We start from the raw sequence: 25014 nt of genomic DNA on the forward strand, positions 1-25014 counted from the left end.
TGCATTTTTGTGGGATATGGATTCATATTCCATATGTTAGATTTCATGTCCCATGTTTGTTAGATTTCAAAAAAGTCCATGCAGGCCTCCTCATCACCCCAAGCCCCCGCTCTCCAACCCCCACCACACACACACACACCCACATATAAAGAACTTCCATCATGGTAACACCCTCCCGGGAACAGTAAGGGCTTTTTAATTTCACCGTAGAAAAAAAGTATTAATATTACAAGCATGCCCACAGAAATACCAGTAATTGAAAAAATTCTAATGTCTCTAAATCAGCTCAGACTTCTTTTCATTGACTACGACTAAGAAAACATGCAAGGTTAAGAAATCGTATTTATTGCTTCTTTGGTACAACCAGAGGTGTTACCTCAAACCTTTAAAATAAATAGCCTCATCAATAAAACTTATGATTGGCAGGATATTAAAATTCCTTCTTTGCTTTCACATAGAAGAGCCCGAAATATTAACAGGTGGGAGATGCAATACAGTTTGAAAAAATCCACGCCGACTGTGAAAACCACCACAGCTGTAAGGAAGTCACTCCATGTGGTCCAGCCTTCCCTGCAACTCCCGAGAGCGCACACTGACGGGGAGTTTGAGCACCGATTCTCTCATCCCTAGTGGGGTCTCCTGGTACCTAGTCTGGTAATCCCCTACAGCGCTGAAACAACATCCAAATAAAGAAGGAAAGTAACTACCGCAGCTGAGGTGTCCAAACCGTTGTCCTTGTTTCCTGGCGCAGTGGTCCGCAGCGTGTATAGCACGCTAAGGCTTACGGTCCCGGGGACAGGACTGTAAATTTGCTTCAAAGGAGGGGTTTTGTTTGTGTCACTGACGGCTCTGCTGGCTCCCATCTACAGGAAAGGGAAGAGGATTTCTGACTGTCAGGTGGGTCTTCCGGAATAAACCTGAAGGTGAGGCACCATCCCCTTGCCCTCGCTTCGGGCAGTGCTTCTCTCCCAAGCTTCCTCTCCAAGTGTGGTTTACGCTGACAGCGGCGCAGTGCTAAGCCTTTCACTAGTCAGGACCTTCGCTAAATGCCCGTGACCAGCCTGCACGGTGCAGGAGGCTGGCTCGCAGAAAGCAGGAGGGCCAGGAGGTCCTGGGGAGCCAGGCACACCAGGGAGGCCTGCCACCCCTGAGGGGCCTCGCCCACCATCCTGGCCATTCCTCCCATAGCTGGCAGGAACCGGGTCACCTGAAACACACAAAAGGTTGCACACATGAGCAGGACACCCCTCGTGGCTGCAGACTGGCAGGAGGCACTGGACCTCCCACTGTCCAGCAGCGTGTACAAATGGCCTTAATACATGTTTTTGTAGGAGGCAGGGCATAGCTCAAGTGATAGAGCACATGCTTAGCATGCACAAGGTCCTGGGTTCAATCCCAGGTAACTCCTCCAAAACATAAATAAGAAACCTAATTACCTCCTCCCCTCCAAAATAATTTTTTAATGCTTTCTTAAATGATAGAGGATGACTAAAGATGATGATGGACGAAGATGATGATCCTTAAAGCTATTTGTCTGAGGTTTTGCCCTGTAAAAGTGGCCAGAGGGAAAAACTAGCCTTCCCATAACAGCTTATCAGCTTCTGGTGAGCCCTGACCTGGGCTCCAAGGTGCTCGGAGACTATTCTGTGGGAACCTAATTTTGGGGTGACACTAAGTCACATTCAAGTTACTCAAGAATTCCATTAACAAATATCTAAAAACTGCTTTTCAACTCTTGCGAAGAGAAAGCCCAGATCCAGAGTGTTCTCATTCTGCCTTGCTGGCCTCATGGGTGTGTTAGCTACACTAGCTGCCTGATGATTTTACAGTTTTCCAAAATTTCAAGGACCTATAAAGTGTTATTGCCAAACATTTCGTTTTTCTTAAAGTGAACATCGGTGTCATTCTCTGTGCTAACACTAGAGGGCAGTCGCGTTACACTGATGAAGGCTCAACGTGCCAGGACCCTTCCGATGGCTCTAATGACGCTGCGGAATCACAGGGGCTGTGCATACAGGCTTAAAAAAACACGGATACATTTCCAGCATTAATTAGAAATTTCTTACATGTCTCACTTTGTCCTGAGCTAACTTTTGTGGTGTTAGACAAAGCACACATGTTTAAGGAATTGGTGTATTTAGTGGTTTGCTCACTTAAGATCCCCAGGACTGAATAAAACAGTGGAAATTGGACAGCTGTGGAAATAGGATAAATGACTACTGCTAGACTTAAGCTTCAGAGGTGCCCTTTGCATTGCGGGATTTTTTTCCCACTCAACATTCACAAGCACAGCTCACCTAACTGCAGATTTTGCACAAGAAATCTGGTCCCGTGGCCTGGTATGGTGAGCGCCACGTTCCTGGTGGTCCACACACGACTGTCACTTAGCTGACCCCTCACCCCGGTGTTTAAATGCACAAAGAGAAGTCAAGACCCATCCTTAAATATGTTTTCCTAACATCCCCAGGGTGCCAAGGAACTGGTCCCCAGTGGACAAGTTTGGGGCAGCAGGCAAAGAGTAACTCTTGATGGGACAAGTGACGCCACGGAAGGTTCTGGTGAGAGATGGAAGGTAGGGGCAGGGATCGGGGTCTAAAGCCCCACAGATCCCGCTCTGTGAGTTCTGCACAGCTCTGTGGGAGGCAGAAGAGGAATCAAGACACTGAGCAGCTATGGGACACGCCAGTCAGATGATGCCTCAGATGGCAAGACCAGCTCATCGTACACCCGCCCAGCCTGCCCATCCTTTCATCCACAACGTGAACCTGGACATACGCACATCTGCCTCTGTCACTCACCCGAGACCTTTGTCGGGGCCTGGGACCTGTGTTACGTCTGTCTCTCTTCAAATATAAACGGAGGAATGACAATAGCGGTAAGAGCTAAATTCGCAGAACGTCTGCTACAAGCCAGGCACCATTCTAAGTGCTCTACAGGTACGAACACACCCACAGGTCCTCCCGAATGAGGCCGGACAGTAGGTGCGGTTATCCTCTCCCCCGTGCAGAGAAGATGCGAGCGCACCGAGAGGCAGCGCAGCTGAAAGTAAGTAAAAGGGCAGCCGGGCTCGAGTCCGCACTTCTCACCTGTCTGCCCTCCTCCCTCTGGCCGCGAGAAGCTCACTCATGGTTTCTATTGACGTTAACACAGCAGAGCACGAAGGCCAAAATGACAGTCCACACAATGGTGATAACAATGCCCTGTGGTCCGTATTCGGCAACGGACCATCACAATCCCAAAGGGCACGTAATCTTTAACACTGAACCAACTAAGGGGTAAGGAGGAGAGACAGAGAACTAAACTGTGCAGAAAGAATGAAGGAATTCTGATCGCTGGATAGATAGTAAAGGAGTCAGTGCCATTTTTTCAAATTCATCAGCTATATTAGCACCAAGAAGGACCAAACGGTCGTCTTCTCACTCAACAGGCTGAGTCCCAAATCTAACAACAGGGACAACAAAGAAGGTCGCAGAATACTCTGTTCTGCAGGCTCTTTCCTCGACATGAGATGTATATGTATCTAGAAGGTTCTGGACAAGGTCCTGAACAGGGCCCTGCTGAGGGTTCCCTCAGGTCCTGAAGTCCCATCCGTTAGGTTTGGGAGAGACCAGAAAGCACATTTAATCCCATTTCAAGCTCTAACAAGGAAATGAAGAATGGCCCAGCCTCTCTGAGGACAGTGAGCTGGTGACACGATCTGCTGTGACCTAGCACTATGCATTTGTGGGCGGAGCTGGAGATTTCGCGGAGGGAAGGTCTGAGGGGTCGGGAGTAGCAGCATCTTCCCGCTGAGCGACAGCCAGGAAGAGGCCACCAGGGCTGAACCAGGGCCCAGCTCTGCCCACCACCCACCTCCACACACAGAAGTGGGTTTGCTACGTTACTAGCAGCACCACGCATGAACCCGGACTGCGCAGGGGCGGTGGCCAGAAACCGCCCTAAGCACGTCAGATGGGCTGCCTCCTTCCCTTTCATTCTCAGAATTACGCTCTCTGGGAGATGGGACTCTTGACTATCATCTCTTTGGTAAGTGGGGAAGCTGAGGCACTGAGCAGTTAAGAACTTGTCTGGTGTCAGGAAGCCAGTTAGTGACCGTCAAGATGTGAGCCAGGCGTCTGGACTGTGGGGCCCAAGCTCCCAACAGCCCCGTTTCAGAGCACTCGCTTTAGGGGAGAAATGGCCCCCAAAACCCTTGCTCAGGGACTTGATGGGTTGGGAAACTGACAGCTGAGCATCTTTTCGTGCAGACAAGGGGATGTGAGCTGACAGAAAGCCGAAGCCCCAGCTGGGGCCTCCGGAGAAGTGAGCCAGTGTGCCAAAGCCCTGGGGAAGTGGCATGCTTCGGAAAGCAAGCCGTAATTTAAAAAAATAATAGTAATAATCTGTAATCTGGGGCAGGGGAGGGTACACTCAGTGATAGAGTGCATGCTTAGTGGGGTTCAATCTTTAGTGCCTTCAAAAAAAAAAATCTGCTACTCCGATTTTTCACTAAGTGACGCCAAATATCCTCTCAATGAAAATGTAACCAAAGCCCCAAAAGGAAGACCAGATTTCCGAGTGGGACCAGGAAGAGAGGGGCACGGGCTGGTAAAAGGCAGAAAGGAAACCCAGAAGGGAAGGTGTCGGAGTCCTGAGATGGGGAGTCCATGGAACTTTTTAACAAATCAGATTTAAGTATTAACTCCAAGAGCGGCCATAACAAATTTTTTTTTCATCAAGGAGACAAGATTAGGGCCAGGGAGAGCTGCCAGTGATGAGCTTGTCCTACCTTACCGTCTGCCCACACACGGATGGTCTGATGTGCTAAAAAAAGCTCATCAGCGAAGCCCCCTCCCGGCACCGCACAAACCCCAGGTGAGTGGGGGGTGCAGGTGGGAAATAGCGCCCCTCGTGGCGGCCAGGGGCACTGCGCACATGCGAGAGGCTCTTCTTTAATCTCCCCATTCTTAAACTTAAAACGTGGCTCATCCACAGGTTTTTTTTAAAGTAAGGGTCACCAGAAACAATCATATGTTTTTGATAAAGTAAAACCTTGTAAACCGTGCACGTTTCTGGTCCAAGAACAGTTAAGTGATTTGTTAACAAAATGGGAGGAGAAATTGTAAGGCTCTTGTGGGATTTATAACCCACAGATAATTAAGTAAATTGCAGTGATGCTATTGCATCAGCTTTAAAACCTCCTATTCCTACTATTGATAAAGGAGAGGAGCACTCAGCAGTCTCTTTCCTCTTCTCTCTTCTAAACGTCCATCAATGAATCCAGACTCTATAGTAAAATCTTCTCTTGGCCTCATTTAACTCCAACCACATTTTGTTTCCTTTTCCAATAGTAAAAGCCTCCCTTGTGATTCCAATCACAATCATTGATTTGTGAAAACGTCTTGACAGGCCCATGAATCAGTCTTAGAAAAGCAGTGTTTGAGCTCTCTCCAAATGTATTTGTATTTTTTAAAAAAATCTTTTAAATGAGAAAATCCCAAGGTGCAATGAAATGGATAATCAGAAAGCAACGATGTTTGGGGTGGCAATTATAACCTTGATTGAATATGCAAGCCATCGGCAGAATTAGAGAACCATCTTTTCTTTCTCTAGATTTTCTTTGACCGAGTTTTCCAAATCCACTGTGGGAGCGTGGACCACCCTCCTTCCTCCTTCAGCACAAGCCCCCTCCCCTGATTTGCCTCCCCGGGGCTTTGGGGACCTTCCTGAGGCACGGCCCCACAGCGATCGGGGAGTTTGCTGGGAGGCTGCGTGCTATTCACACTCTCAGGCTTCTTCTGTGGTTGGACCTGGAAGCCATCGCCCAGTGGAAGAGCAAGCGGCCATCGAGACTCCGGCCACAGAGCAACCAGTGTGGAAGGAGAACAGACGCCCAAGGTGAGAATCTGGGCCCTTCACACAGAGGCTACTTTGTCACCTCAGCTGACCCAGCTGGGTATGTACTTGTGTGTGGCTTTTGGTGGCCAGGGTTAGAAATGTCCAAGTTTATTTTTGCATGTGGACTTCCGGACCGTCTGTACGTTTGAAGGAGAAGCATTTAAAATAAATTTCAGTTAACTCCCTGGGCAACACAAACAATTGAAACTTGGTTTCATTTTCCTGTCGCTCTTTTTAAACAAAGAGGAATTGAGCAGCTGGGGTAGAAATTCACTCAATTTCATAACAGGCGCCTTGTGGCTGGACTTTGACACTATTTTTTTCAGTATTTATTCAAGAAAGTTACATGTCAGGTGGGCAGAGGGTATAGGTCAGTGGTAGAGCATGTGCTTAGCATGCATGAGGTCCTAGGTTCAATCCCCAGTACCTCCATTTTAAAATAAAATAAAATAAAATAAAAAGTAAATAAATAAATAATAAATAAGCAAGCCTAATTACCCCTAAAAAATAAAGTGCTGTTTCAAGCCCTGACATGTATTCTCACTCAAAGAATTCAGACATGATTTACAGATTATCTAACTCTTCATTGAAGTTGGTCTTGAAAAATTGATGCTAGCCATTATTATCACGTGATAAACTCAAGTAATCAAAGAGCAATTCTTTGAAATATTATTCTAGCCAGACTACCCACTTGCTACCAATTTCCCCACCTCATACTTACTTGGGAGACCTGTAGCTCTGGGCACATCTTTGGGACATCTTCCTGGAAGGCCACGATCACCCCTTTCTCCCATGTCACCTGGATTTCATTAGAGAAATGTTATTTTTCTATGTATCTATAAAAATAAAGTTCCATATTTTTCAACTTAAAGCAAGGCCTACATTCAGAAATCAAAAAGTTATGATGTTGCTACAAACTAGATTGTAGTAAGTACATAGCAAGGGAAAAATCAAGTTAATTATTTTAAGAGGTCTAAGGGGAAAAATCAAATGATTATATCCCTAGATGATGAAAAGACACCAGACAATTAAACATGCATTCCTGATACAACATTCAATAAAATAAGAAGCTAGCTAATTCCTCAGCATGATAAAGTTTATCTGTCTCAACCCCTGGCTGGCGTGATGCTTCACGTGAAACACAAGCAGCAGCTCCACTCCAGTCAGGATGTTATAAAGACGCCTACTTTCTTACTATTATTTATTATTTGGTGTAAGTTACCCTTGTTCTCGGTGAGGCAGGAAGCCCCATAAAAAGACCAGCAGGACCCCCAGGCAGGGCCACTACTCTCCTGCCAACACCATCCAGTTCCCTGGCCCAGAGGCTCTATCTCACTTTTTGCCTCTGAAATGGCTTACTTACCCCTAAAATTCTATTGGTTCCCTGAGCTCACTTCTGATTGATTACTTCCTTCACTCCTGATTGGTTATTACTCTCACTTCTGATTGGTCCACTTCCCTAACTTCTGATTGGTCCATTTGTAGTACTTCAGTCACATGGAGCTCACTCCTGATTGGTTATTTCTCTCACTCCTGATTGGTCTATTTCCATAAAGCTTGTTCCTGGTTGGTCAACTTCTGTTATACTTTATTTACATATGATGTTGCAAAGTGTAAAACTGGCAGCCTATAAAGGCCTGTGCAAACCTACAGACAGAGTCCAGAGCTTGGAGTGTTCCAACTCTCCGAGTGCTGCTTGGTTTCTCGCCTGGATCCAGGTTGCTGTCACAATTGAGCTGTAACACATTTTTCTGCAACATCAGGTGATACGACTGTTGATCTTACACCCTAGAAAACCAATTCAAAATCTACGAACAATAAGAGAATTCAGTAAAGGAGCAAGGTACAAAATTAATATATGGAAATCAATAATTTTCACATATACAAACAATCAGGAATAAGATGTAGTGAAACAAAGATCCCATTTGTAATAGCAACTAAATTATTAAATAACCAGGAATAAGTTTAATCAGAAATATGCAAATCCAACCTGGAAAAAAATTTAACAGAAGATTAAAAACAATCTAAGTGTCCACTGAAGGGTTAAATATATGGTGGTACTTTTTTATAGAGTAGAATGCTATGCACCTGTGAAGAAGAACCAGGAAGCTCTTTGACATGATCCCCAAGACATTGTTAAGTGAAAAAAGCCAGGGCCAGACCACTTACTAAAGGACAATACAATTTATTGAAATGATATAAGAAAAAATATACATTCATTGATCATCACAGATATGGATATTTAGGAATCTAATAATAGTGATTACCTAATAGAAAGGATAAAGGAATCGAGGCAGATGGGAGATGGGGCTGGGAGAGACATGCTTCACTGAATATCTTTTTATACACTTTAAAATTCATGAACAATGTACATTTAGTATTACCAAAAATGAATTAATGAATTTTTGAAATTTAGAGGGTGCTGTCACAAGGGAGTACATTTCAATTCTGCCTCATTATTTACAGGGAATAAAGGAAATCTGGATTGCAACCAACCATGTGTCTTTGCAAGACAGCTGACTGAATTCGGGGATCCAGCAGCCACAGAACAAAGTTGTATTAAACTGGCCCCTGCAGAGACCAAACCCACAACCTTGGCCTCATTAACAAAGTGCCTCAAAACCTTAGTTAACTGGTCCTAAATGACTTCTGCTGCTCCTGGTAGGAGGCATTACCTGTTTCCCCACCAGTATAGTATTATATTGTTATTTTACTACATTGTTAGAAGATGCAATGGCATTTTGCAACAAATTCTATACATAATCATTTTTTCCAAATATTCATATCAGCTCAACCTCATCCAATGTTATCGGGTTCATTATAATTTTAAAAACTAAGCCACGTACACAACAAAAATAGAGTATCTGTACAACCATATGCACATTTGTCAGTCAAAAATCTCAAATTATGAAATGAATCTTTAAATAGTAACCATACTTCAATTTTTAGCTGTGAATTTCCTTGTGTGAAGATTTTTTACCATGTCAACCACCTTTTCAAAACAAAGTTTTGTAAGTATTGTGTAAGGATTTACAGCTCAGCTCGAACTCACACGAACTAGTTATTTTTTACACTCATCACCGATACGGCCTTACTGCATTAGGAAGCTAAGACAACTAGCATTTTTAAAACTAACAGCTTAAGCTCTCTAGTTAACTTAGCAATTTAAATGTCATATCACTGCAAATCTCAAGGCTGGCCATAGACTGTGCCTCATTTTCTGAAGAGATGAGATGAGCAGAGAAAGTTAAACTGCAGCTTTCACAGGGATGGTGCAATAGGGAAGAACAAACCTGACTCCCTATGAGATCTGTTCCCTTAGCTCTAGCCCTGTGCTCTGTGTCCTGGGCTGAGCCATGCTGGTTCTGCACCTTTTGTAAAAGCATGTTGCCTAGAGCCTGAAATAGACAGGAGAGCCCACTCTCCAGGCTCTGACCTTTAAGGATGAAACACTCTTCCATTCAGATAGAGATAAAAAGTTGAAGAACAGAGAATAACATTTGTCAGAGGCTTGAGACAAGGCATAGCGACATATCTACTTGACTCACACTAAAAAAATTCTAAACATACACACAGCCTCACTCAGAGACTGAAAACTACCCCAAACCATGAACATTTAAAAAGTACTTATGACATGAAAGACTGACGTGATCCTAAGCAAGGTGAACACTGGGCCAGTCGGGGGTCTCTTGTGTTTCTGCTCCAGCGTCACATGACATGAACACACATGAAACAGACACACAACAAGGCTGTGGCTCCAACGCATTTGTGTAAAAGCGTGTAAAGCATGGTGATGAAAGCCAAAATACACATCAACACGACTTAAGCTTTGAGTATGATCTGAGGCCTGTTTCTACGAGTTCCTATTAAAAATGTTCTGCTGTGTTTTTCAGAGTAAGTTTTTAGAAAGAAAACAGTGATTTGATTAAGACATAGCCTGAACTATTAGTAAAACTTATCTATGTAGCAATGTCTCTGGAAAAAGGCTCTCAAAGCATCTCCATGGAAACCAGCACCTACACCATTCCTTCTTTATTAAGTGGGGGGAAAAAAGGCAACAAGAGGCAATGAAATACATCTCTGATCAGAAGAACAGTTAAGTTTCAAATGGTGGAGTGTTTATTCTTAAGAAAAATTTGATCTGTAACCTTTGGGTAGTAGAACACTACGTGTTTTCAACTAAATAGGACTTTTAGTGTATGTGATGGACAAGGAAGATTCAGTCCACTTATCAAGAATCTTACATTTCCAAATTGTGACAGTATTGACTGATAAGAGTCCATCTGATTATTCCTTTCTGTCCACGCCCCACATTTTAAGAAGTAAAACTGAGAGAAGATACTGTTTTAAAGGAACCCAATGCCAAGAAAGGTATGAAGGAGGGTGGGGAGAGAAAGTTCTTTAGGGAAAAAAAAAAAAACTCTATCACATCCAGATTCTAGGCTATGTCACAAATACTGCAGGAAGAAACAGTCCCTTATATGATCAAACTATGCCTAATGAATGAACTTACTGCTAGAGATCCTTTCCAGGTTCCAAATATAGAAACAGATTTTTCTTCCTTTCAAAATAAGGTTCACCTGCTAGGGCCAACCCAGCCCAACCCAGACACAACTCCATGCTCCAGTTCCAAGCATCCCAGGAAGTTTCCAGAACAGGTCCCCTTTATTTCCAGTGCTTCTCAGCCCTGGTTGCACACTGAAATCCCCTGGGGAATACTGTGAAAGCCTAATGTAAATCAAAACCTCTGGGAAGGGGACCCAGACATGGATGTAGCCCAGGCTGGAGAGGCAGCCCTCTGCAGACTCTCCCAGGGAAGCAGGTAGACAGACACTTTCCTTTCTTAGGGAATAAGGTGGGACTTCAGAAGCGGTCTTTACTAAGTCAAAGTTAAGCTCTGTCCCAAATATGGAGACTTCACTTTAGCCAGAGAAGAGAGGGCTGGCAGCCCTACAAGATGCTCCTTCTCAGTGGGAAGATGGGTGACGCCCCCCATGGACACTGCTGCCCTCACTGCAGGGTTTCTGATTCAGTGAGTCTGGGCCAGCAGGAGAACTGCTTTCCTAACAGGTCTCTGATGATGTGGACGCAGCGGGGGCCACTCTTTGGGAACCACGGCTCAGCAGGGAACTCAGGAAAGCATGGGCTTCGCCACAACACAGACAACTAAGCCAGCAGTCCGCCCGCAGTGGTGGAGTTTCCTCGAAGAGTTGACACAGGAAGCAGGGCCCGACCCTGGGGAGAGCACCTCTGGTCAGAATTCCTGAACTGAAGGTAAAAGCAGGACCAAGGTGAGTGGCCATGGGATTCTTTCAAACACCCAGTTCTCTTTAAGATGCACTCTGAGCTCTCTCCATGTTTGATTGTGTTCAGCCTCTGAAAACTTGGAAATCTGCCAGGTTGACCCGGGGCCCCATTAACACACCGCTCTGCGCATGCCAAATAGGAAATAATGAACAACGCTGTTCCAGCTGAGGGTGCAGTGAGCCGAATGTGTCAGCAATTCACAGACAGATCCCAAAATGCAGCTGGCTTGACTTCTGACCACTCACACCATAATGTTTATCCCTAATTGGGGCACCCCTGTTTAAAAAACACACATCCTCTCTTGATTTTGGTGCCATGTCTTTCTGAAGTTCCCCGGAGAGCTGTCAGTCCCTCCTCGTGATACATAAACTCCTCGCTCTCAGTTCTCTCTGTAAATTACCCGGCACACTCCCACCCCAAGCTGACAGACTTACTCAGCTCAACTAGCAAACACCACCGGGGGCAGCCAGCCCTCCTCCAAGTTCTGCGGAATACCTAACCCATTCATAAGCCTACTCCCCTGCAAAATAACTGGTCTCAGGGGCTTAGCTTGCTTTCAATAAATGGAGAAGAAACAAACTCTCTCACAGTCTCTCATACCTTAAATAAGGAATAAAGTTAGACTGAATTTCAGAGCTGAACAAAAAAAGTCCCTCAAATCTGACAGCCAGTGTCACTCTTTAAAAGAAGAGGGAGGCAAGAAAGTGGGGGGTGGGGGAGGCCGCGTTAACTCCTGATGTGACCTTTCTGACGTCCTAACAAACTGTTGGTTTTAGTTAACACGCACAAATCTTCAAGGGCTGGTTGCCATCTCAGAACAACTCTATGATGATTCTAGGGGTCTCGATAAAAATAAAAACCTGAATGATCCTTTACCAGATCCCATGAGGTTTATTTTGAACTATGGTTAAGGCAGACTGTAACTGAAAAACACTGGCACCAAAAGGCAAGGGACCTTAATTCTGGTGTTTGGTCTACTGTTGTCACACACCAAGGTAAAGAAAATATCAAACAACAGTTTTCCAGTCCTGATCATCACCACTGTGAAAAGGGAGCAATCCATCTTACCGCGCAGACAGCTGGCGCTTGCTAGGACACGTGAATTCATCTGAAAAAGGGCAGTGTACGTCCCTGGTTCCACGAGGGCAAAATGCCTTACCTTCAGGTCCCCTCAAACCGAGAGCCCCTAGCGGACCCTTCATGCCTGGGAGGCCACGATGTCCCTTATGGCCAGGAAAACCATTCTCTCCGGGGGTCCTAGGGGACCGGGGGGTCCAGGTGGCCCAGGGAGGCCAGAGGCTCCCGAGTCGGGACGCTTGAGGCTAGCAGCCATCTCAGCAAAATGCCCTAGAAGATAATAAACAAAAGAGCCCAGAATAGTCAGACACATGCAAGTGATTCAAATCAAAAGAGAGGTATTTCAAGTGTGTTTTTTTCTCAGCGTGTCACCACAGCTTCAAAACAGGCGGTGAGAAATAAGTAAAGCGGGGTCATTTTTTTCACAAGCTTTCTGCCAGGAAGCTTCACTGGGGATGCTTTTCTATTCAGCCCTCCCTGGATAAACCTGGTCCTGCTGCTTTGAGACACGGGGGAGGGAAAATTAAAGTCCTTAAACTGTAGGGCTCTGGGCTAAGCGGTGCTCCTCAGGGGTGAGGGTCTCACCTGAACCTGCTGGTTATCTGAAAGCCAGGAGGAAAGTGAGTTTCTCAACATGGGTAGGGAGTGGATGTCCAGGAGCTTTCTGAAAGCCAAGGACATCATCCAGAATTAGTACCAAGACACCCTTTGAGACCCAGGCTTACATTTTTAGCTTGAAGATACTTAAGTCACATGAAATATCCAGAGAATTCATGACTTCCTATTAATAATCCTTCTCAGAAGTTTTTTCATGCTTGGAACAGACACCAGACATTAGTGCTCGCTCCCTAAGAATGGTCAGTCTGTCTGAAAAATTAATAACTGCGTAGGCTTTTCCAGGAATCATTAAAGAGACTAAGAACCATCCACAGTAACCATGGAGAACAGGAAAATGGTCCCATTAAAATGCTCTCAGGGAAATATTCTAGTGCAGTGTTTTTAAAAAGCTTTTAGAGTGTGAAGGAGAATATAAATTGGAAACCCATTTTTTAACCAAGATTTTAAAGTTGTTCAAATACGAGTGTCCTACGCTGGCCTACTTTAGGTAAGAGTTAGCATAAAGTCATAATATTCTCAGTGTGAAATATTTAAAATTGAAATATCGTTTCAAGATAAAATGTTGACAGCAGTGGTTTTCAAATACAGAGGTGATGATTCCATTCTGGAAAACTTGATGAACCTACTAGATAAACTTACTACCTTATGAATGTATGAAAGAACACGATAATTAATAGTATTGCCATAGTTACAGATGAATTTGGAAAAAAAGGCTAACATGCAAAAATATATCACTACTTTAGTAAAATTCTAGTTATTGATTTTCTACATCCATGGTACCTGAGTAGAAGCAATGTCCTTATGCTTCCTAGAGGCACAGAGTCTGCCAGTTACTACTCACATAATCCACAGGGAGAGTCTAGGTCAGTGCCAGGTACACAGCAGGTGGTAGGATGTTAACAGGAGAAAGGTTCTGAGAATTTGTGTTCCAAAGGGGAAAAAAATGTGTGTGTGTGTGTGTGTGTGTGTGTGTGTATGGGGTGTACTTTCTTGTAAATCAACCCCATTGGCAAAAAAAAAAAAAAAATCCAGGCTAACCCCAAAAGGTAATATTTTTCTTTGAGGCTATAAGCTATTGCAAATGGCAACAAATTGGATAAAACAGAATTGAAATTAATGTTATTCAAAATCTCCCACCTTTATGTCTGTTAGTCTTATGGTTACCAAAGGGGAAGGGGTTGGGAGGGATAAATTGGGAGTCTGGGATTAGCAAATACACACTACTATGTCCAGAACAGATAAAGAACAAGGTCCTACTGCATAGCACAGTGAACTACATTCAATATCTTATAATAACCTACAATGAAAAGGAATCTGAAACAGAAGATATGTGTAACTGAATCACTATGCTGTATACCAGAAACTAACAAAAACATTGTAAATCAACTACATTTCAATAAAAAAAAAACCTCCCACCTTTAAAGCATACAAAATGTCAAGCCATTCTGACGTATTTATCTTGCATGACTCTCATGCAAACCTGCTTAATGTGCTGATCTGTGGGTGCTCTACCCTGGGACAGAAAAGAAAACAGACCGTTGTACATGGAACCATAAAGGGGACACTGTTAGATGAGCAAGTGTCGGACTTGGCAAGGAGCCAGATCGTCTGGATTTACAAGGGAAATGGCCCAGCTGCTGAGGAGCTGAGGTCTCGTCCTGCCCAACTGCCCCTCTGCCCCCACCCGGTACTGGGATGGAGTTTCCAAAGGGAACCCCAGGTACTGCCCATCACTCACTGGAGGGCCCTGGATACCAGGCAGGCCGGGGGCACCCTTTTCTCCCTGCACGCCTCATGGTCCAGGCGGTCCTCAAGGTCCTTCCTCTCCAGGAAGCCCCCGGCTTCCTTTAGGCCCCCTCAAGCCAGGCTCCCCAGGGTTACCTGCCTGGAACACAACAGTGAACTGTAAAACTGGGCCACGCACAGGGAATGTGTCTGCTTAATACCAACACAGGCACTGACATGAAGCTGCGGGTTGACTTAAGCTCCATTACCTAAGAGGTATTTGCCCAGAGGCTGCGAATCCTCCAGGTAAAGACACACAAGGCCACATGACAATGCTCCCATCTCTTAAAATTCCAGTTCAAGTGAACTTTTTAAAGATCTGTCTTTTTGGTATGGTTTTTATTTCAAAATGTTAATTGGAACAATCCATTTTGAAACCACATTCTTCATACTTTGATCCAGTTCTAACAGCAAGGTAGTTTTTAATGAAACATGTTAACTTTTCCTGGCCACCAAAAGACCGCTGAGTTCACAAGAAATGTTACGTGGTAGATCAGCAATACAGAAAGCATCAAATAAATATATTTCCAAGAACGTAAGTCATTTAGCCTATATAATAGTCTCTGGAGCATTTGGAGAAGTCACATATGTCTGGGAACTATCAAATACTAGCAGGAACTAAATCAATGTATTTAAAATACCCAAACAAAAAGTGAGAGTCCATAATTTAAGTGCTGAGGAAGTTAAAAATCTAAATATTAAAGATGTTAAAAAATAAACCAATTATTTCTTTAGCACAAAAGCATAAACCAATTAGATTTTTCTTCTGAAAGCAGACCACTAAAAGCATTTTTAAAGTCCTCATCTACAATGATTGCTTTAAAGGAGACTAAATTCATTCACTTGTTGTTAAACCACCTCTAGTGGAATTTGTGGCATACTAGTTCCGGTGTACAACTGTTCACAGAATAAGAATGAGAGATAAAAGGGCAGGAGGCATCGAGGGAATGCTAGTGCTCAAGACATGAATGTTCATAAAACAACGCAATCCTGCTTCTGTTTCATATGCAACATTCGTCTAGAAAAAGCCTACTCGTTCCAACATTCAAATGTTTTAAACTAAAAGAAAAAAGGTGGTGAAGCAATGCTTTCCCTAGACACATCGAAATAAAGCTCAGGGAGTGTGCTTTTTCCCAATCTCTCTTTATGCAAAAAAACAAAACAAACAAACAAAAACCCTGACATTCATCAAGTCAACCTGTCAAAATTGCTTCTTTGAATAAATTATGGCTTAAAAGACTTCCTGAAAGTCAGGGTCAGTGGGGAGAGCTGAGGATGGAATGAAGGCGGGGGACCTGTCAGGTGACTAGGATGCAAAACCACAGCAACTACAAAAAAAATAAAATAAAACCCACAGAAGAAACCAAATGAATTCAGAATGCACTAAGAACTGGCAGACACATAAGAAGGAATGTGAATGGTCGTTAGGAGAAGAGAGGGACTTTCAGTTGACAGCCAGTGGCCTCAGGAAACAGAGACTTCAGTCCTACAACCACTAGGATATGAATGAGCTCAGAAGTGGGTTCTTCCCCAGAGCCTCCAGATAAGAGCTTAGCCATCCAATATCCTGTTTTTGGCTTTTCAAGATTCCAAGCAGAGTCCAGTTGAATCAACCCCAACTTTTACCTGCAGAATTGAGATTTAGTAAATGGCTTTGCTCTAAGCTGCTAAAAAGAAAGAAGAAGAGGGAGGAGGAGAGGAAGGAGGAGGGGGAGGGGGAGGAGAAGAAGAGAGAAGAACAGAGGAAGAGGAGAAGGAGAGGAAGGAGAAGAAGGAGGAAAAGGAGGAGGAGAAGAAGGAGGAAAAGGAGGACAAGGTGACCACGACGATGATGATGGCGAAGGAGAAGGAGGAGAGGAAGAACTAGAACTAGGAGAAAACAAAGGAGACCAAATTTGAGGGTGATACCTGGCTGGCAATGTCTGCAATATTGCTAGAACAAGGGGCAGGCAGTTTCGATGAAGATGTCAAGGGCCAACATGGCCAGGACATCACAGGGGTCCCGGGTCTTTGGGAAAGAATTTATCAGTTGAGGAGTGGGCTGCTGAAATAGAACCCGGGGAACAGACCTCACCCACTTGCCGGGTTTGTCCGGGCTGAAGTCACTGAGGAAAGGGGAAGCCCTTCTCTTAGCAGCCATTTCCCCTGATGCAGGGGCTGTACTTCAGTTTCATCGGTGTTACTTGGGAAGGGTCGGGAACGACAGGGTAGGAAGGGTGGTGATAAATCAAGAACTAACTCCTAGTAGTATATCCAAAATTAAATGAAATGAACTCATTTGACATCTGCATTGCTCACCCACATTTTTCTTTTATAACTTGAATTATCACCGTTGGACATCAGTGATTATTTCTAGACAGTAAAGGAGGATTTCCATTCCCAAATTCTACCCAAGTTCATTCTTTACGTTGTTCTCAGTCCTCAGCCATGGCTGTCAGGGAGTCCTAGGTACAGAGTTGTCACCTGAAGCCCGAGATTGTCACAGGGCATTCAGAAGCAGCATGCAAGCAGCTGAAGTGACACAGTGTGATCATTTCCATCTCAGTGCTGTGTGATCAGCCCAGGGCAGCGCACTGGGACCCAGCCTGGATGGGTCCCTCCAGAGAAAGTTGGGCTGAGGATGGTGTTAAGTGCTTAAGTAGGAGGCACTATTCTAAGGAAAGAGGAAGAGTGCTCCAGGCTGGGAGAAGAGCACACAGCATGAAGAAACATTTAGCTGAACTGCAAGCAGATAAAGCTCCAGAGAGGTCGGAGATGACCCTGGCGAGGCAGGGACCGCTTTGCTGAAGGCTTTGTGTGCGCTTCGCTAAGGCTGTGGTTTTACTCTATGAAGTGTTGTTCCTGAAGGGTTTTAAGCAGAGGAGGGACAGGCTGTGGGCTTTACCTTTTTTTTATCTAGACGGCACTGGCGGCCGTGAGGATAATGTGTTGCACAGGGACAGAGGGGCTTTGGTGGGGAGGGGGTGGTGGATTCCAGAAACAGGAGTGACTTGGAAATTAATGGATCCTGCTGGTAGCGACACTTGAGACTGAAGTCAGCTTCATCCTTTCTCCTTATATTACCCTAAATTTCTTACTGTAATAAATCTGCACAACTTTTAGCAAATCATCAGAGGTCTGCTACTGATTCTCTAATTCTGAACTCATCTCATCTCTAGGGACATCAGCTGACTTTCTGTAAAGTGATCAATTGAATGAGGTGACCATTTTCTACCTCTAATAATTATCTGTATTTTCTTAAGCACAGTGCCTGTGACTTACTTCTGCAAGTAGAATACGCAGGAGATTAAGAAAATTACTGAAATATTTGCAGTGATATCACTGACAAGGAAATTCAGTTATCCTCTCTTCACTGCTAAGCACAGTTCAGTTCTTGTAAAAGTGACTTATTATGGAACAAATTACGACATATACTCAGTGAGCCACTTAGGAAAAAAAAACTTCCCTTGGCATGGTTAGGTCAAAATGCAGTTCCATTTACAGTGTTGTAAGGTTTTTTTTTTTCCTTTGCACTAATTCATTACTTAAAAAATAAATTTAGACATTAATTTCCTTAAATGTAAGTCCTTTTAGAATTGAGTTTTACAGAATGATTTCATAAAGCAGAACACTGTATTTTCTACAGTTTTATTGATATTTTTATTTTTATACCGTAACTGTTTGTTATACTTACAGATCCCTTTGGGCCAGGTAACCCTATATCTCCCTAAATCAATAAAACCCAATTATAGTAGAAGAGTGTATTCACATCTGATAGTTCAGTAAAAGTATTTCAGAGGGATTGTGCTGCTGAAGTCTACAGAACACCACAAACAAAAGAACCCTGGCCCCGCAGAAACACATTAGATTCAAAATCTCGATTCTGGTCCTAGTTCTGCTACTTAACTTTATGACCGTGTGTGAGCTTTGTAACCTCCCAGCCATGGGTGACCTTGTCTGCTAAATACCAGGGTTGAATAGGAGCTCTCCAAGGCTCCATCCAGATCTAAAATGCTAGGTGTTGAGAATTAAATGTGTAAGTCAAAAAATATTAAACTACCATGTTGTTATATATAACACAATAGATATTTAAACCAGGTGGCTTCAGTTTTGAAACCCTAACAATATTTTCAAACTTGTCCCCAAAAGTCTATCCGAATAAATATGCATACTTTTATGCCTAAAAAACAAACTTCAATATCTCCCACCATTGGTTCTAGGTATGAATTCAGCTTGTTTTAGCATATCAGTGCATCTCCACTACAAAAGAGAATAATTTAAAACATCCTCTTAGTGGAGAGGGTATAGCAGAGGTCCTGGGTTCAATCCCCAGTACATCCATTAAAATAATAAATTAAATAAATAGATAAATAAGCCTAATTACCTCCCCCTCAAATTTTTTTTTAAAAAAGTCCTCTTAGCTTATAAAATGAACAGTTTGAATAGAAAATAGAATTAGAATAATCCTTTTGTCATTCACTTAATTGTTAGGAAGCTCAGCCTAATTCAGATGTCACACTTATAGTAACTCTAAATTCTAAAAATCTGAATCAAGCAACATTACCAGAGTTTTCTCCTGTGCTAAAAGCTCTCTGAAAAGATTTTATGAGAACTCTGTCACCTCCCCACCCCAAAGCACCCAGTGTGCTTCCACACCAGGTCACGTTACATTGTGTCAAAACCAGGCAGGCAGCTGAGCCCGCAGACCCAGCAGTGCCGGCGGCAGCGGCAACTTGCTCTCATTCTCACTGCCTTCCTGGAGTTGCAGCTGCAGCCTCCTCTGGGGGTGGAAGTCACTTCTTTGGAGGGTTTTAGACTCAAGAGAATGGCCACCAGGGTCACACTCGTGAGCCACAACTTTCCAACTGTAACAAAACTTTCCTTTTCTTTCCATGATAAACACTGTTCATAGACTTTCTACAGTCATGTAAGAATCACCTTGAATGTCTAGATGGAAAGTGACTGAAAATTTGCCCCCTAAGGGGAACACTTTGCCCTCCAAGTGCTTCAGGCTAGGTCTATTGATCTGCGGGTGTTTCCCTCTGCTTTACTTGGTCTTGGCTACAATTCTAGGGGGTCATCTGCCAGCTATATAAGCAACATCTTAGCCTTTAAAGAAGTCAGCAAGGATAGCAGTGTCAGCGAGAAGAAAACATGTATGCTTCTAATAGAGTTAAAATCAGGGAGTCTCCATCAATAACCAGAAAAAAAGCTCTTACGAGTTCACCCTTCTCCTGCTTCACCTTCTTCCCCAGAGACACCCTAAAAAGTAAGACTAAATGTCACATTGTTTAAAATTCTTAGTCCCTTGGCTCAATTTTCACCAGCCAATACTGCTAAGCATTCCTAAGCCCCCACAGCGCCCCCTAGATCATGCAGAAATACACAGTGCTCTCAGCGGCTTTCCAATCTAGCTGTCAGGGGCTGTTCCCAACCAGAAAACAGCCTGGAGAAAACCAGGAGGTGAGGCTGAGTTTCCGCTAAAGTTAAGGATTATTGACTGTACCAGCAATTTTGTAATTAGGGAAGGGTTAGAAAGGGCTCTGACAGCAGAAAGCAAAGAACAGAGGGAGGTCTAACTCTAATTCACCTGCATAGTTTATTTGCTAAGGTCTTGGGTAAAGAAAAAAAATGGTATGGCTCAGGAGGGCATGATCAGCCTGGAGTAAACCAATTCAGTGAATAAGAGAGACAGGACCACCCTTTTCAAAGGCAGACAGTGTGTAGTCTTGAAGGCAAAGCCTTCATTAGCTCCAGCTTGTAAAAATAGTAGATCAAGCTACAGACCAAATTAAACCCTGGGCGTCACTCACAAAACACATTCAGAGAAACTGCCCACAAATCGGCCAGTGCTGGTGAAACTCATCAACGCACATTAAACCCTGTATTTCACACTATTCGGACGATGGAGCCTACCGGTTCACCCTTTGGACCAGTTTCGCCAACCGAAGAGAAATGCCATCTTCTCACCACCTAGCAAGTGTCAGGAATGACCTGGAGAAACTGACAACTGTCCAAAAACTCACTGGCCACTTGAAGTGATCTCTGACCACATTCAGGTAAAATGTGGCAAGTAGGAATGTAAATTTACAACTAAATAGGAAGTGTGACTACAGCTAAAATTTTTACTTTACTTGGCTTTTATTTTTTCCCTTCTAAAAAGTTATTGCATTAGTAGATGTCTGGCTTCTTAACCTCCACTCTCAGTACTTTAGGATATCTTTCTGGATAGATCTCTATGATAATTCCTAGAAAAATTCTCCACTGGGCCCAAAGCAAGCCTGGTTTCTCAACATAGCAGAAATCAGCCTTCCAAACAAGGAACCTTCTGGACAGCTTGAGAGCTTACCCCTGTCACCTTTCATTCTTGGAAGTCCAGGGGGGCCAGGAACGCCGGGGAGGCCAGCGCTACCCAAAGAACGCTGAAGGACAAACACAGAGTCCCCAGAAGCACAGTTATTGCAACAAAGAAAACACACAAGCCAGACACGGCCTCAGGTGTGTTGACTCCTGTCTGAAACAAATGTGCTGGGCTCGGTTTAATCCTGCTCCTCCAACCTGCCACATTCTCAGGAGAAGAGAGCCCATCCCCTCTCCCACCACCCCACCTCTGAGGTCTTCAATTCCATGCTTTACGCACCTTCCCAACTGTGGGCTCTTTCAGTTGAGTCCCTGGGATGAGGACAGCCCCACTTGCTGTGTAAACAAGCCTGCCTGAGAACAAGGCAGCATTCACACACAGTCCTTTCCAATTCCAAGAACCAGCAGAGGCCACACGGAGCCCTCCACATCTCCCCAGTTTTAAAATAAATGCTACCAGCCACGTAGATTGAAATACCCTCTGGGGGTCTCCTAGATTTAACTGGAAATCTCACATTTACCTTTTCACACACTCACCCAGGAAGAGAAATCAAGGGTGATGAAATCACCCTCTGTAACTTGTTTTTCTCTCCTGGCTTTTTTTTTTAAATTTGTTGCATTTTATAGGAAGCAAATAAGCTGCTGGAGACTAGAAATATTACTGACCAGTTTACCTGGTGGTCCTGGGGGTCTGACTGGCCCTACTTCACTTCGACTGCCCTGGAAAAACACAAACACGATGGTCAACCGGACAGTCTACCAAAACGCACATGTGTAATCCCTGCGTCAGTAAAATAACATTCGACCTAGGTTTTTGTTTAAGTATAAAAGTCATCAAGGTATTCTCCCCATCCTCAACCGAAGGAGACCTTTATATAAAATGCCTGCAGCCCCCTCAGTGTTCATCCTTCCATAAATATTCGAGGGCTGTTCACTGTGGTACAGACCTTTCAACAGAAGTCACATCCCATACCCCTACAGGAAATGGCAATCAGGAATTTCCAGCGTCTAAATCACAACCTCACTTAGATCATGGTTATTTTGTGTACATGTTTTATCCTCTCGTTTAGACTTACGTGTTCGAGGTATAGACATATTAAAACTTTGAATTCTACTTTTATGTCTAAAACACAGAGCAAATTTCAGGTCTACAGTAGGCTTTAAAGCAGTATCTGACAAATGATCTTGAACCTCAAAAGAGTGAAAAAAGAGGCACAGGACAGAGATGTTTCCCTATAAACTACTACTTCAAAAAGACACAGATAGTAGAAATGTGTCAAGTTTCTGAAATTAAAAATGATTCATTCTATTCGTGCTTGTTCTAAACATGCCTTAAAAGGTTAAACATATTTTGGAAAGTACAATTTATAATGAAGATATACCAAAAGCGACACTTTTGTGAGCCAATTTCAGTTTTTTATTGGAAACTCCAAGCCCTCTGAGTAAAGGAAACACATGAACTCTTCCATTTTTTAACCTGAGAACTTCATACACTTCTATGCAGGCTGATAAAAGCTCGTTTATTATTTCAAAAGACTATGAAAGTAGTCTTTTGAGTTTGTTTTCCTTGTAAAGGACATAACAATTTCATATTAATGCTTAATATTTGTAAATGCTTCTGATAAGATTATCCTGACCTGACCCATATGCTAGTCATTGATCTATAAATAGAAGGAAATGTCAAGACCCATAAGCTTTCCAAAGTTTCAACTGCTCTAAAGGATTAAGAAGTGTTTGTCAAGTTGTAAGTCTCTCACTATGAGCTGTATTTCATGGCAGTTGATTCTTATGACTTACAGGTGATTTAAACAAGATGCTCTTGAATGCTTTTCAAAATCTTTTATATACATGTTCCTGCCTAATATATGAGCCTGGATGATGACATTGGTCCTTAACCCTCGTGAGCAGCTTAGGAGCCAGAAGCCACGCCTGACAAGGATGGATGCTGGGAAGATGTCAGTCACATGGAAACCAACCTTGGTGACAGATTCTTCAGTCTGTCTCTACCCATAAAGACTGGGTTCCACCACATTAATTCAACCCAGCACTTCAAAGTTCAAGACAGAGTTTCTCCAGTATATCTTCTCTGCTGGCATTTCCAAATAATTTCTGAACTGCATCATGACCGAAATCCTAAATGTCACTGTGCTAATGTGACTTTAATCCACAGAACAATTAATCGTCCTTGGCAGGAAACATCATTAATCAAATCAAAAAAAGAAAGCAAAGTTCTTTGCACAACCTCAAGTATTCATTCCTAAACAAATGAACTGTAATGCCATCGATTCCAAAATAAAAATGATTAACATAGTTTTTTTTCTCTTCCACAAACCAAAGAGCTAAATTAAAATAAAGGATTTTATAACCTTTCATTCACTTTGGAGAGATTAATTTTCTTCCTAGTCAAAGGCATAGATTTACTCTGCTGGAATCTCATTTTCTCCATCTTTCATGAGCTCTTACTATTCAGTTCAGAAGTCTTTCCCAACCCCTGGCAGGCCCTTGGTAACACCTATGAATGGCTCAAAACCCAGTTTAGACAGCCTGCCCTGCTGAACTTCTTCAGCCACGACACTGCCACACACACAGGACCAGGGAAAAGACCGGTGAAGTCATGGGCATTTACTCTGCCATCACTGCACACAGACAGCATGTGGGTCTTCATTTTTATTTCACTTCTATCCTATAATCCTTGGCTAGTATTTCTATAGAAATCAACTTGCTGTGAAAAAGGGGAATGCTTATTTTCACAACAATAGTCAAATAGCTACGAAAAAAGTATTAGGACAAGATTTTTCTGATGGCCATCTTATGATTTCTATATGTTCTAAAACCATGCATATTCTTTCTCTAAGTTCTGGAATCCCACGTGGAACTAAGGTGAACATGAGGAATCAAGACATAAATAATAATCTCTGAAAACGTACATCCAATGAAATACATCCTGCCAGGAGCAATTCACCATAAACTGGCAACCACAAGTGTGCTAAATAAATGATAAATCTCCTATGTTTCAATAGCTGTGGTGAAACCATATTCTCACATGTGGGCAACAGAGGCTGGTGGGGAAGTGGCGATCCTGCCCAGTGGCTAATATTTACAAATTCCAGGACAAAAGTTTTGATCATTAACAAGAGAATTGGAAGGAACCAGGAAAAAAGGTAAAATCATATTAAAAATATGAAGACCATAAGAAATGCTCTATTTTTCTCTTGGATGCTCTGTGTCACCATGTATATCCCCAACATGTTCAGACACATCTGCCAACATTCATCCCTATTTCAGAAGCCAATCAAGGCTTTTTTAAAAAAAGATGCAGACCCTCTACCAGTGATTCCCAACTCTGGCTGTGCACTGAAATCCCCTGGGGAGCTTTCAGAAATACATTTCACTGGTGTCTTCCACCCCTCCTCTCTCTCTCTCCCTCCACAGCCCATCTCTTTGCCCTGATCCTGATTCAGCAGGTCTGGGGTAAGACCCAGGGATTTGTTGGGGCTGATGTTCTGTTGGTGTGTCTTCACTAGCTCCACTTAGACTTTTGTTAAATGCTTGTTGTGAAAGTTCCATAAATACTGACATTTAAAATTTGTGAAAGATGTTGTGTGCCATTAGAATTTGCCAAGCTAACTTCAAATAAAAAACATTCAGTGGAGACTTGACTTATGGAGGCATCAGAGGGTGGAGAGGAGGACATGGACCCAGAGCCCTGTGGCCAGGTCTGAAGTCTGGCTCTGCCATGCAGCAGGGAACTCCAGGCTCACAACTCAGTCTCTCTGGGCCTTAGTTTCTTCATCTGTAAAATGTGTTTTTTCGAGGATTACATAGTCACATGATGCACTTAGAACAATGTCCAGCTCATAGCAAGCACTGCAGACGTGGTAGTTATGTTTACCCAAGGTTTTATTTATTCTACCCAAGGAATAGAGAAATCAATCAAAATCACGTGATTTAAAATTTTTTTGGTTTTGTTTTCTGGAGGAGGTAATTAGGTTTATTTATTTGTTTGTTTAC

The 25014-nt window shown here is 43.3% G+C and overlaps 1 long non-coding RNA gene across 1 annotated transcript in view; it reads right to left on the reverse strand.

The window, feature by feature from the left end:
* Positions 1–324: 324 nt before the first annotated feature.
* The window catches only part of LOC140685640 (uncharacterized), a 28203-nt gene continuing 3513 nt past the window's right edge, over positions 325–25014 (reverse strand). The window contains exons 2-4 of the long non-coding RNA XR_012058892.1: positions 12344–12531; positions 6599–6676; positions 325–1207 (exon numbers count right to left, since the gene is read on the reverse strand). This is a non-coding gene — a long non-coding RNA (uncharacterized lncRNA). The remainder of the gene's footprint in view (positions 1208–6598; positions 6677–12343; positions 12532–25014) is intronic.

The sequence above is a fragment of the Vicugna pacos genome, chromosome 15, assembly GCF_048564905.1.
Source record: "Vicugna pacos chromosome 15, VicPac4, whole genome shotgun sequence".
In the NCBI taxonomy this organism is placed as follows: domain Eukaryota; kingdom Metazoa; phylum Chordata; class Mammalia; order Artiodactyla; family Camelidae; genus Vicugna; species Vicugna pacos.